Raw genomic sequence first — 12,742 nt, 5'->3', positions numbered from 1 at the left:
TGTCGGCGAGACATTGGTCGTCTCAATTTCTCTGCCCCCCTCACTCACTCTAACCTGTCCTCCTCTGAACTTGAGGCACTGCGTTCTCTCAGGTCTAACCCCGACATGGTCATCAAACCTGCAGACAAGGGTGGTGCTGTTGTTGGATGGCGTACCGACCTCTACCTTGCAGAAGCTCATCGCCAACTCACAGACACCTCTTCCTACCTCCCTCTGGACCATGACACCACCACAGAACATCAAGCCACCGTCCAAAGGATTGTCACTGACCTCATCTCCTCTGGACATCTTCCCTCTACAGCTTCCAAACTCATAGTCCCGCAACCCCGGACAGCCCGCTTCTACCTCCTTCCCAAAATCCACAAACGGGACTGTCCCGGCAGACCCATTGTGTCAGCCTGCTCCTGCCCAACTGAACTTATTTCTTCCTATCTAGACTCTATCTTTTCTCCGCTGGTCCAGTCTCTTCCCACCTACATCCGTGACTATTCTGACGCCCTACGTCATTTTGACAATTTCCAGTTTCCTGGTCCCAACCGACTCCTCTTCATAATGGACGTCCAATCGCTCTACACCTCCATCCCCCACCAGGATGGTTTGAGGGCTCTCCGCTTCTTCCTGGAACAGAGGCCCAACCAGTCCCCATCCACCAACACCCTCCTCCGCCTGGCTGAACTTGTTCTCACATTGAACAACTTCTCCTTCAACTCCATGCATTTCCTTCAAGTAAAAGGTGTCGCTCTGGCTACCCGCATGGGTCCCAGTTATGCTTGTCTTTTTGTGGGATATGTCGAGCATTCTTTGTTCCAGTCCTACTCAGGCCCCCTCCCCCAACTCTTTTTCCGGTACATTGATGACTGTATCGGTGCCCTTTCCTGCTCCCGCACCGAACTAGAAAACTTTATCAACTTTGCTTCCAATTTCCACCCTTCTCTCACCTTTACATGGCCCATCTCTGACACTTCCCTTCCCTTCCTAGACATCTCTGTCTCCATCTCTGGGGATAGGTTGTCTACCAATATCCATTATAAGCCCACTGACTCCCACAGCTACCTCGACTACACTTCTTCACACCCTACCTCCTGTAAGTACTCCATTCCATTCTCCCAGTTTCTCCGTCTCCGACGCATCTGCTCTGATGATGCTACCTTCCATGACGGTGCTTCTGATATGACCTCCTTTTTCCTCAACCGAGGATTTCCCCCCACTGTGGTTGACAGGGACCTCAACCGTGTCCGACCCATTCCCCGCACCTCTACGCTCACCGCTTCCCCTCCCTCCCAGAACCGTGACAGGGTTCCCCTTGTCCTCACTTTTCATCCCTCCAGTTTACACATCCAAAGGATCATCCTCCGCCATTTTCGCCACCTCCCGCGTGATGCCACTACCAGTCGCATCTTCCCCTCCCTTCCCCTGTCAGCATTCCGAAGGGATCGTTCCCTCCGCGACACCCTGGTCCACTCCTCCATTACCCCCACCACCTCGTCCCCGTCCCAGGGCACCTTCCCTTGCAATCGCAGGAGGTGTAATACCTGCCAATTTACCTCCTCTCTCCTCACTATCCCAGGCCCCAAACACTCCTTTCAGGTGAAGCAGCGATTTACTTGTACTTCTTTCAATGTAGTGTACTGTATTCGCTGCTCACAGTGTGGACTCCTCTACATTAGGGAGACCAAGCGCAGACTGGGTGACCGCTTTGCGGAACATCTCCGCTCAGTCCGCAAGCAGGACCCTGAGCTTCCGGTTGCTTGCCATTTCAACACTCCCCCCTGCTCTCATGCTCACATCTCTGTCCTGGGATTGCTGCAGTGTTCCAGTGAACATCAACGCAAGCTCGAGGAACAGCATCTCATCTACCGATTAGGCACACTACAGCCTGCAAGACTGAACATTGAGTTCAATAATTTCAGAGCATGACAGCCCCCCACTTTACTTTCATTTTTAGTCATTTTTAGTTATTTTTTCTTCCTTTTTTTTGCATTCCTTTTTACATTTTTTACAATCTTTTTTTGCATTTATTTCATTTCATCTTAGTTTGTTCAGTTTGCTTACCCATTGTTTTTTTCAGGTTGTTCTTCTTCAGGTTTGCACTTGCTGATGTTCAATATTCGTATATTCACACCTAATCTGTACTAATGCTTTGTCTTTCAACACACCATTAACAGATTGTTTGCCTTTGCTCCGTGACCTTTTGGTCAGCTATGTGGACTGGTCCAATCTGCACCTTCTCCTTTGTTATCTCTTGCCCAACCCCCACCTCACTTGTTTATAATCTGTGACTTTTCTAATATTTGTCAGTTCCGAAGAAGGGTCACTGACCCGAAACGTTAACTCTGCTTCTCTTGCCACAGATGCTGCCAGACCTGCTGAGTGAATCCGGCATTTCTTGTTTTTGTTTCAGATTTCTAGCATCCGCAGTATTTTGCTTTTATTCCCGTATTCCTATCACATCCATTCCTGTCCCTATATATTTCCCTACCAGCTACCTATACCAGGGGCAATTTATGATGGCCAATTAACCTATCAACCTGCAAGTCTTTGGCATGTGGGAGGAAATCGGAGCACCCGGAGTAAAGCCACGCTGACACAGGGAGAACTTGCAAACTCCGCACAGGAAGCACCCAGAATCGAACCCGGGTCCCTGGAGCTGTGAGGCTGCGGTGCTATCCACAGCGCCGTTGTGACCCCACTCCCCGCATCCAGCGTGTGCCTGTGTTACTGGGTATCAGTGTATGTCTGTGTTCCTGGGTGTCAGTGTATGTCTTTGTTACTGGGTGTCAGTGTATGTCTTTGTTACTTGGTGTAAGTGTGTGTCTGTGTTACTGGGTATCAGTGTATGTCTTTGTTACTTGGTGTCATTGTGTGTCTTTGTTACTGGGTGTCAGTGCGTGTCTGTGTTCCTGGGTGTCAGTGTATGTCTTTGTTACTGGGTGTCAGTGTATGTCTTTGTTACTTGGTGTAAGTGTGTGTCTGTGTTACTGGGTATCAGTGTATGTCTTTGTTACTTGGTGTCAGTGTATGTCTGTGTTAATTGGTGGAAGTGTGTGTCTGTGTTACTGGGTGTCAGTGTGTTTCTGTGTTCCTTGGTGTCAGTGTATGTCTTTGTTACTGGGTGTCAGTGTATGTCTTTGTTACTTGGTGTCAGTGTATGTCTGTGTTAATTGGTGTAAGTGTGTGTCTGTGTTACTGGGTATCAGTGTATGTCTTTGTGACTTGGTGTCAGTGCATGTCTTTGTTACTGGGTGTCAGTGTGTGTCTTTGTGACTTGGTGTCAGTGGATGTCTTTGTTACTTGGTGTAAGTGTGTGGCTGTGTTACTGGGTATCAGTGTAAGTCTTTGTGACTTGGTATCAGTGTATGTCTTTGTTACTGGGTGTCAGTGTATGTCTGTGTTACTTGGTGTCAGTGTATGTCTTTGTGACAGTTTATCAGTGTTTCTCTGTGTTAATGGGTGTCAGTGTGTGTTTGTTTGTGTTACTGGGAGTCAGTGACACTAGGTCTCAGTATTTAGTTTAGTTTAGAGATACAGCAATAAAACAGGCCCTTCGGCCCACCGAGTCTGTGCCGACCATCAACCACCCATTTATACTAATCCTACACTAATCCCGTATTCCTATCACATCCCCACCTGTCCCTATATATTTCCCTACCACCTACCAATAATAGGGGCAATTTATGATGGCCAATTAACCTATCAACCGCAAAACATTGGCATGTGGGAGGAAACCGGAGCACCCGGAGGAAAACAACGTAGACACAGGGAGAACATGCAAACTCCGCACAGGCAGTACCCAGAATCGAACCCGGGTCCCTGGGTATCAGTGTATATCTTTGTTACTTGGCGCAAGTGTGTGTCTGTGTTACTGGGTATCAGTGTATGTCTTTGTTACTTGGTGTCAGTGTATGTCTGTGTTACTTGGTGCAAGTGTGTGTCTGTGTTACTGGGTATCAGTGTCTGTCTCTGTTACTTGGTGTAAGTGTGTGTCTGTGTTACTGTGTCTCAGTGTATGTCTTTGTTCCTGGGTGTCAGTGTATGTCTTTGTTACTTGGTGTCAGTGTGTGTCTGTGTTACTTGGTGTAAGTGTGTGTCTTTGTTACTTGGTGTAATTGTATGTCTTTGTTACGGGGTGTCAGTGTGTGTCTGTGTTACTTGGTGTCAATGTACGTTTTTGTCACTGTGTAGCAGTGGTTCTCTGTGTTACTGGGTGTCAGTGTGTGTTTGTTTGTGTTACTGGGTGTCAGTGTGTGTCTGTGACACTAGGTGTCAGTATTTAGTTTAGTTTTGAGATACAGCACTTAAACAGTGTGTGTTTAAACAGGGTGCACTTAAGCAGGGTGTCAGTGTGTGTTTGTTTGTGTTACTGGGTGTAAGTGTATGTCTTTGTTACTTGGTGTCAGTGTATGTCAAAATACTTGGTGTAAGTGTATGTCCTTGTTACTTGGTGTCAGTGTATGTCTGTGTTACTTGGTGTAAGAGTGTGTCTTTGTTACTTGGTGTAAGTGTATGCCTCTGTTACTTGGTGTCAGTGTATGTCTTTGTTACTTGGTGTCAGTGTGTGTCTGTGTTACTGGGTATCAGTGTATGTCTTTGTTACATGGTGTCAGTGTCTGTCTTTGTTACTTGGTGTAAGTGTATGTCTTTGTTACTTGGTGTCAGTGTGTGTCGTTGTTACTGGGTGTCAGTGTGTGTCTTTGTTACTTGGTGACAGTGTGTGTCTGTGTGTCAGTGTATGACTTTGTTACTGTGTATCAGTGTTTCATATGTTACTGGGTGTCAGTGTGTGTTTGTTTGTGTTACTGGGTGTCAGTATTTAGTTTAGTGAAAGAGCACTGAAGCAGGCCCTTCGGACAACCGAGTCTGTGCCGACCATCAACCACCCATTTATACTAATCCTACACTACTCCCGTATTCCTGTCACATCCCCACCTGTCCCTATATATTTCGCTACCACCTACCTATGCTAGGGTCAATTAATAATGGCCAATTAACCTATCAACCTGCAAGTCTTTGGCATGTGGGAGGAAACCGGAGCACCCGGAGGAAACAGACGCAGACACAGGGAGAACTTGCAAACTCCGCACAGGCAGTACCCAGAATCGAGCCCGGGTCCCTGGAACTGTGAGGCTGCTAACCACTGTGCCAATGTGCCGCCTGTTTGTCTGTGTTACTGGGTATCAGTGCATGTCTGTGTTATTTGGTGTAAGTGTGTGTCTTTGTTACTTGGTGTAATTGTACGACTTTGTTCCTTGTTGTCAGTGTATGTCTTTGTTACTTGGTGTCAGTGTATGTCTTAGTGACGTGGTGCCATTGTCTGTCTTCGTTACTTGGTGTCAGTGTTTGTCTTTGTTACTGGGTGTCAGTGTCTGTCTTTGTGACTTGGTGTCAGTGTATGTCTTTGTTACTTGGTGCCAGTGTATGTCTTTGTTACTTGGTGTCAGTGTATGTCTGTGTTACGGGGTATCAGTGTATATCTTTGTTACTTGGTGTAAGTGTGTGTCTGTGTTACTGGGTATCAGTGCATGTCTTTGCTACATGGTGACAGTGTATGTCTGTGTTACTTGTTGTAAGTGTGTGTCTTTGTTACTTGGTGTAAGTGTGTGTCTGTGTTACTTGGTATCAGTGTATGTCTTGGTTACTGGGTGTCAGTGTATGTCTGTGTTACTTGGTGTAAGTTTGTGTCTTTGTTACTTTGTGTCAGTGAATGTCATTGTTACTTGGTGTAAGTGTGTGTCTTTGTTACTTGGTGTCAGTGTGTGTCTGTGTTCCTGGGGGTCAGTGTGTGTCTGTGTTACTGGGGGTCAGTGTGTGTTTCTAACTGTGTGTCAGTGTGTGCCTGTGTTACTGGGTATCAGTGTATGTCTTTGTTACTTGGTGTCAGTTTATGTCTGTTTTACTTGGTGACAGTGTATTTGTTTGTGTTGCTGGGTGTCAGGGTGTGTCTGTGTTACTTGGTGTAAGTGTGTGTCTTTGTTACTTGGTGTCCGTGTGTGTCTGTGTTACTGGGTGTCAGTGTATGTCTCTGTTACTGGGTGTCAGTGTATGTCTTTGTTACTTGGTGTAAGTGTGTGACTGTGTTACTGGGTATCAGTGTCTGTCTTTGTTACTTGGTGTAAGTGTGCGTCTGTGTTACTGGGTATCTGTGTCTGTCTTTGTTACTTGGTGTCAGGGTCTGTCTGTGTTACTTGGTGTAAGTGTGTGTCTGTGTTACTGCGTGTCAGTGTATGTCTTTGTGACTTGGTGTCAGTGTATGTCTTTGTTACTGGGTGTCAGTTTCTGTCCTTGTGACTTGGTGTCAGTGTCTGTCTTTGTTACTTGGTGTAAGTGTGTGTCTTTGTTACTTGGTGTAAGTGTATGTCTTTTTTACTTGGTGTCAGTGTATTTCTGTGTTACGTGGTGTAAGTGTGTGTCTTTGTTACTTGGTGTAATTGTATGTCTTTGTTACTTGGTGTCAGTGTATTTCTTTGTTTCTTGGTGTAAGTGAGTGTTTGTGTTACTTGGTGTAAGTGTTTGTCTGTGTCACTGGGTATCAGTGTATGTCTTTGTGACTTGGTATCAATGTATGTCTTTGTTACTTGGTGTCAGTGTATGTCTTTGTTACTGGGTGTCAATGTGTGTCTGTGTTACTTGGTGTCTTTGCATGTCTTTGTTACTTGGTGTCAGTGTATGTCTTTGTTACTGGGTGTCAGTGTATGTCTTTGTGACTTGGTGTCAGTTTATGTCTTTGTTACCGGGTGTCAGTTTATGTCTTTGTTACTTGGTGTCAGTGCATGTCTTTGTTACTTGGTATCAGTGTATGTCTGTGTTACTTGGTGTGAGGGTGTGTCTGTGTTACTGGGTATCAGCGTATGTCTTTGTTACTTGGTGTCAGTGAATGTCTTTGTTACTTAGTGTAAGTGTGTGTCTATGTTACTGTGTATCAGTGTCTGTCTTTGTGACTTGCTGTCAGTGTATGTCTTTGTTACTGGGTGTCAGTGTGTGTCTGTGTTACTTGGTGTCAGTGTCTGTCTTTGTTACTGTGTATCAGTGGTTCTCTGTGTTACTGGGTGTCAGTGTGTGTTTGCTTGTGTTACTGGGTGTCAGTGTATGTCTTTGTGACTTGGTGTCAGTGTATGTCTTTGTTACCGGGTGTCAGTTTCTGTCTTTGTGACTTGGTGTCAGGGTATGTCTTTGTTACTTGGTGTAAGTGTGTGTCTGCGGTACTGGGTATCAGTGTATGTCTTTGTTACTTGGTGTAAGTGTGTGTCTTTGTTACTTGGTGTAAGTGTATGTCTTTTTTACTTGGTGTCAGTGTATGCCTGTGTTACGTGGTGTAAGTGTTTGTCTTTGTTACTTGGTGTAATTGAATGTCTTTGTTACTTGGTGTCAGTGTATTTGTTTGTTACTTGGTGTAAGTGAGTGTTTGTGTTACTTGGTGTAAGTGTGTGTCTGTGTTCCTGGGGGTCAGTGTGTGTCTGTGTTACTGGGGGTCAGTGTGTGTTTCAAACTGGGTGTCAGTGTGTGCCTGTGTTACTGGGTATCAGTGTATGTCTTTGTTACTTGGTGTCGGTTTATGTCTGTGTTACTTGGTGTCAGTGTGTTTGTTTGTGTTGCTGGGTGTCAATGTGTGTCTGTGTTACTTGGTGTCAGTGCATGTCTTTGTTACTTGGTGTCAGTGTATGTCTTTGTTACTGGGTGTCAGTGTATGTCTTTGTGACTTGGTGTCAGTGTATGTCTTTGTTACTGGGTGTCAGTTTATGTCTTTGTTACTTGGTGTCAGTGCATGTCTTTGTTACTTGGTATCAGTGTATGTCTGTGTTACTTGGTGTAAGTGTGTGACTGTGTTACTGGGTATCAGCGTATGTCTTTGTTACTTGGTGTCAGTGTATGTCTTTGTTACTGGGTGTCAGTGTGTGTCTGTGTTACTTGGTGTCAGTGTCTGTCTTTGTTACTGTGTATCAGTGGTTCTCTGTGTTACTGGGTGTCAGTGTGTGTTTGCTTGTGTTACTGGGTGTCAGTGTATGTCTATGTGACTTGGTGTCAGTGTATGTCTTTGTTACTTGATGTCAGTTTCTGTCTTTGTTACTTGGTGTCAGTGTATGTCTTTGTTACTTGGTGTAAGCGTGTATCTGTGTTACTGGGTATCAGTGTATGTCTTTGTTACTTGGTGTCAGTGTATGTCTTTGTGACTTGGTGTCAGTGTGTGTCTGTGTTACTTGGTGTAGGTTTGTGTCTGTGTTACTTGGTATCAGTGTATGTGTTTGTTACTTGGTGTAATTGTGTGTCTGTGTTACTGGGTAACAGTGTATGTCTTTGTTACTTGGTGTCAGTGTGTGTCTATGTTACTGGGTATCAGCGAATGCCTTTGTTACTTGGTGTGAGTGTGTGTCTGTGTTACTGGGTATCAGGGTATGTCTTTGTGACTTGGTATCAGTGTATGTCTTTGTTACTTGGCGTCAGTGCATGTCTTTGTTACTGGGTGTCAGTGTGTGTCTTTGTTACTTGGTGTAATTGTATGTCTTTGTTCCTTGGTGTCAGTGTACGTCTGTGTTACTTGGTGTAAGTGTATGTCTTTCTTACTTGGTGTCAGTGGATGACTTTGTTACTTGGTGTAAGTGTGTGTCTGTGTTACTTGGTGTAAGTTTGTGTCTGTGTTACTTGGTATCAGTGTATGTCTTTGTTACTTGGTGTAATTGTGTGTCTGTGTTACTGGGTAACAGTGTATGTCTTTGTTACTTGGTGTCAATGTATGTCTGTGTTACTTGGTGCAAGTGTGTGTCTTTGTTACTTGGTGTAATTGTATGTCTTTGTTTCTTGGTGTCAGTGTATGTCTTTGTTACTTGGTGTAATTGAGTGTTTGTGTTACTTGGTGTAAGTGTGTGTCTGTGTCACTTGGTATCAGTGTTTGTCTGTGTTACTTGGTGTAAGTGTATGTCTTTGTTACTTGGTGTCAGTGTATGTCTGTGTTACTTGGTGTAAGTGTTTGTCTATGTTACTGGGTATCAGTGAATGCCTTTGTTACTTGGTGTGAGTGTGTGTCTGTGTTACTGGGTATCAGTGTATGTCTTTGTGACTTGGTATCAGTGTATGTCTTTGTTACTTGGTGTCAGTGCATGTCTTTGTTACTGGGTGTCAGTGTGTGTCTGTGTTACTTGGTGTAAGTGTGTGTCTTTGTTACTTGGTGTAATTGTATGTCTTTGTTCCTTGGTGTCAGTGTACGTCTGTGTTACTTGGTGTAAGTGTATGTCTTTGTTACTTGGTGTCAGTGTATGACTTTGTTACTTGGTGTAAGTGTGTGTCTGTGTTACTTGATGTAAGTTTGTGTCTGTGTTACTTGGTATCAGAGTATGTCTTTGTTACTTGGTGTAATTGTGTTTCTGTGTTACTGGGTAACAGTGTATGTCTTTGTTACTTGGTGTCAGTGTATGTCTGTGTTACTTGGTGTAAGTGTGTGTCTTTGTTACTTGGTGTAATTGTATGTCTTTGTTTCTTGGTGTCAGTGTATGTCTTTGTTACTTGGTGTAATTGAGTGTTTGTGTTACTTGGGGTAAGTGTGTGTCAGTGTCACTTGGTATCAGTGTTTGTCTGTGTTACTTGGTGTAAGTGTATGTCTTTGTTACTTGGTGCCAGTGTATGTCTGTGTTACTTGGTGCAAGTGTATGTCTTTGTTACTTGATGTCAGTGTATGTCTTTGTTACTTGGTGTAAGTGTGTGTATGTCTTACTGGGTATCAATGTATGTCTTTGTTACATGGTGTCAGTGCATGTCTTTGTGACTTGGTGTCAGTGTATGTCTTTGTTACTGGGTGTCAGTGTATGTCTTTGTGACTGTGTGTCAGTGTATGTCTTTGTTACTGGGTGTCAGTTTATGTCTTTGTTACTTGGTGTCAGTGTATGTCTGTGTTACTTGGTGTAAGTGTGTGTCTTTGTTACTTGGTGTAAGTGTATGACTTTGTAACTTGGTGTAAGTGTGTGTCTGTGTTACTTGATGTAAGTTTGTGTCTGTGTTACTTGGTATCAGTCTCTGTATTTGTTACTTGGTGTAATTGTGTGTCTGTGTTGCTGGGTAACAGTGTATGTCTTCGTTACTTGGTGTCAGTGTTTGTCTTTGTTACTTTGTGGAATTGTGTGTCTGTGTTACTGGGTATCAGTGTATGTCTTTGTGACTTGGTGTCAGTGTATGTCTTTGTTACTTGGTGACAGTGTGTGCCTGTGTTAGTCTTTGTTACTTGCTGTCAGTGTGTGTCTGAGTATGTGTTTGTTACTGTGTGTCATTGTTTCTCTATGTTACTGGGTGTCAGTGTGTGTTTGTTTGTGTTGCTGGGTGTCAATGTGTGTCTGTGTTGCTTGGTGTAAGTGTGTGTCTGTGTTAGTGGGTATCAGTGCATGTCTTTGTTACTTGGTGGAAGTGTGTACCTGCCTTCCTGGGTATCAGTGTATGTCTTTGTTAATTGGTGTCAGTGTATGTCTGTGTTACTTGGTGTAAGTGTGTGTCTGTGTTAGTGGGTATCAGTGTATGTCTTTGTTACTTGGTGGAAGTGTGTGTCTGTGTTACTGGGTATCAGTGTATGTCTTTGTTACTTGGTGTCAGTGTATGTCTTTGCGACTTGGTGTCAGTGTATGTCTTTGTTACTTGGTGTAAGTGTGTGTCTGTGTTACTGGGTATCAGTCTATGTCTTTGTGACATGGTGTCAGTGTATGTCTTTGTTACTGGGTGTCAGTTTATGTCTTTGTTACTTGGTATCAGAGTATGTCTTTGTTACTTGGTGTCAGTGTATGTCTGTGCTACTTGGTGTATGTCTGTGTCTTTGTTACTTTGTGTAAGTGTGTGTCTGTGTTCCTTTGTATCAGGGTATGTCTTTGTTACTTGGTGTCAGTGTCTGTCTTTGTTACTTGGTGTAAGTGTGTGTCTGTGTTACTGGGTATCAGTGTATGTCTTTGTTACTTGGTGTCAGTGTATGTCTGTGTTAATTGGTGTAATTGTGTGTCTTTGTTATTTGGTGTCAGTGTATGCCTGTGTTACATGGTTTCAGTGTGTGTCTTTGTTACTGGGTGTCAGTGTAGGTATTTGTTACTTGGTGTAAGTGTGTGTCTGTGTTACTGGGGATCAGTGTATGTCTTTGTTACTTGGTGTCAGTGTATGTCTGTGTTACTTGGTGTAAGTGTCTGCCTTTGTGACTTGATGTAAGTGTATGTCTTTGTTACTTGGTGTCAGTATATGTCTGTGTTACTTGGTGTAAATGTATGTCTTTGTTACTTGGTGTCAGTGTTTGTCTTTGTTACTTGGTGGAAGTGTGTGTCTGTGTTACTGGGTATCAGTGTATGTCTTTGTTACCTGGAGTAATTGTATGTCTTTTTTACTTGGTGTCAGTGTACCTCTTTGTTACTTGGTGTAAGTGTGTGTTTGTGTTACTTGGTGTAAGTGTATGTCTTTGTTACTTGGTGTAAGTGTGTGTCTGTGTTACTTGGTGTCAGTGTATGTCTTTGTTACTTCTTGTAAGTGTGTGTTTGTGTTACTTGGTGTAAGTGTATGTCTTTGTTACTTGGTGTCAGTGTTTGTCTTTGTTACTTGGTGGAAGTGTGTGTCTGTGTTATTGGGTATCAGTGTATGTCTGTGTTACTTGGTGTAAGTGTGTGTCTTTGTTACTTGGTGTAATTGCATGTCTTTGTTACTAGGTGTCACTGTATGTGTTTGTTACTTGGTGTAAGTATGTGTTTGTGATCCTTGGTGTAAGTGTCAGTCTTTGTTACTTGGTGCAAGTGTGTGTCAGTGTTACTGGGTGTCAGTGTCCGTCTTTGTTACTTGGTTGAAGTGTGTGTCTGTGTTACTGGGTATCAGTGTATATATTTGTTACTTGGTGTCAGTGTCTGTCTGTGTTACTTGGTGTAAGTGTGTGTCTGTGTTATTGCGTGTCAGTTTGTGTCTTTGTGACTTGGTGTCACTGTATGTCTTTGTTACTTCGTGTCAGTTTATGTCAAAATACTTGTTGTCGGTGTATGTCTTTGTTACTTGGTGCAATTGTCTGTCTTTGTTACTTGGTGTCAGTGTATGTCAGTGTTACTTGGTGTAAGTGTGTGTCTTTGTTATTGGTGTAAGTGTATGCCTTTGTTACTTGGTGTCAGTGTATGTGTTTGTTACTTGGTGTCAGTGTGTGTCTGTGTTGCTGGGTATCAGTGTATGTCTTTGTGACTTGGTATCAGTGTATGTCTTTGTGACTTGGTGTCAGTGTATGTCTTTTTTACTGGGTGTCAGTGTGTGTCTGTGTTAATTGGTGTCAGTGTATGTCTTTGTTGCTGTGTATCAGTGTTTCTCTGTGTTACTGGGTGTCAGTGTGTGTTTGTTTTTGTTACTGGGTGTCAGTGTGTTTCTGTGACACTAGGTGTCAGTATTTAGTTTAGTTTAGAGATACAGCACTTAAACAGGCCCTTCGGCCCACCGAGTCTGTGCCGACCTTCATCCACCCATTTATACTAATCCAACACTAATCCCCTATTCCTATCACATACCCAACTGTCCCTATATATTTCCCTACAACCTACCTACACAAGGGGCCATTTATGATGGCCAATTAATGGGTGTCAGTGCATGTCTTTGTTACTGGGTGTCAGTGCATGTCTTTGTTACTTGGTGTAAGTGTGTGTCTGTGTTACTGGGTATCAGTGTCTGTCTTTGTGACTTGGTGTCAGTGTATGTCTGTGTTACTGGGTGTCAGTGTGTTTGTTTGTGTTACTGGGAGTAAGTGTGTGTCTGTGTTGCTGGGTCTCAG

The sequence above is a fragment of the Heterodontus francisci genome, unplaced genomic scaffold (genome assembly GCF_036365525.1).
Source record: "Heterodontus francisci isolate sHetFra1 unplaced genomic scaffold, sHetFra1.hap1 HAP1_SCAFFOLD_84, whole genome shotgun sequence".
Lineage (NCBI taxonomy): Eukaryota > Metazoa > Chordata > Chondrichthyes > Heterodontiformes > Heterodontidae > Heterodontus > Heterodontus francisci.
Note: the sequence above shows the minus strand (reverse complement) of the source record.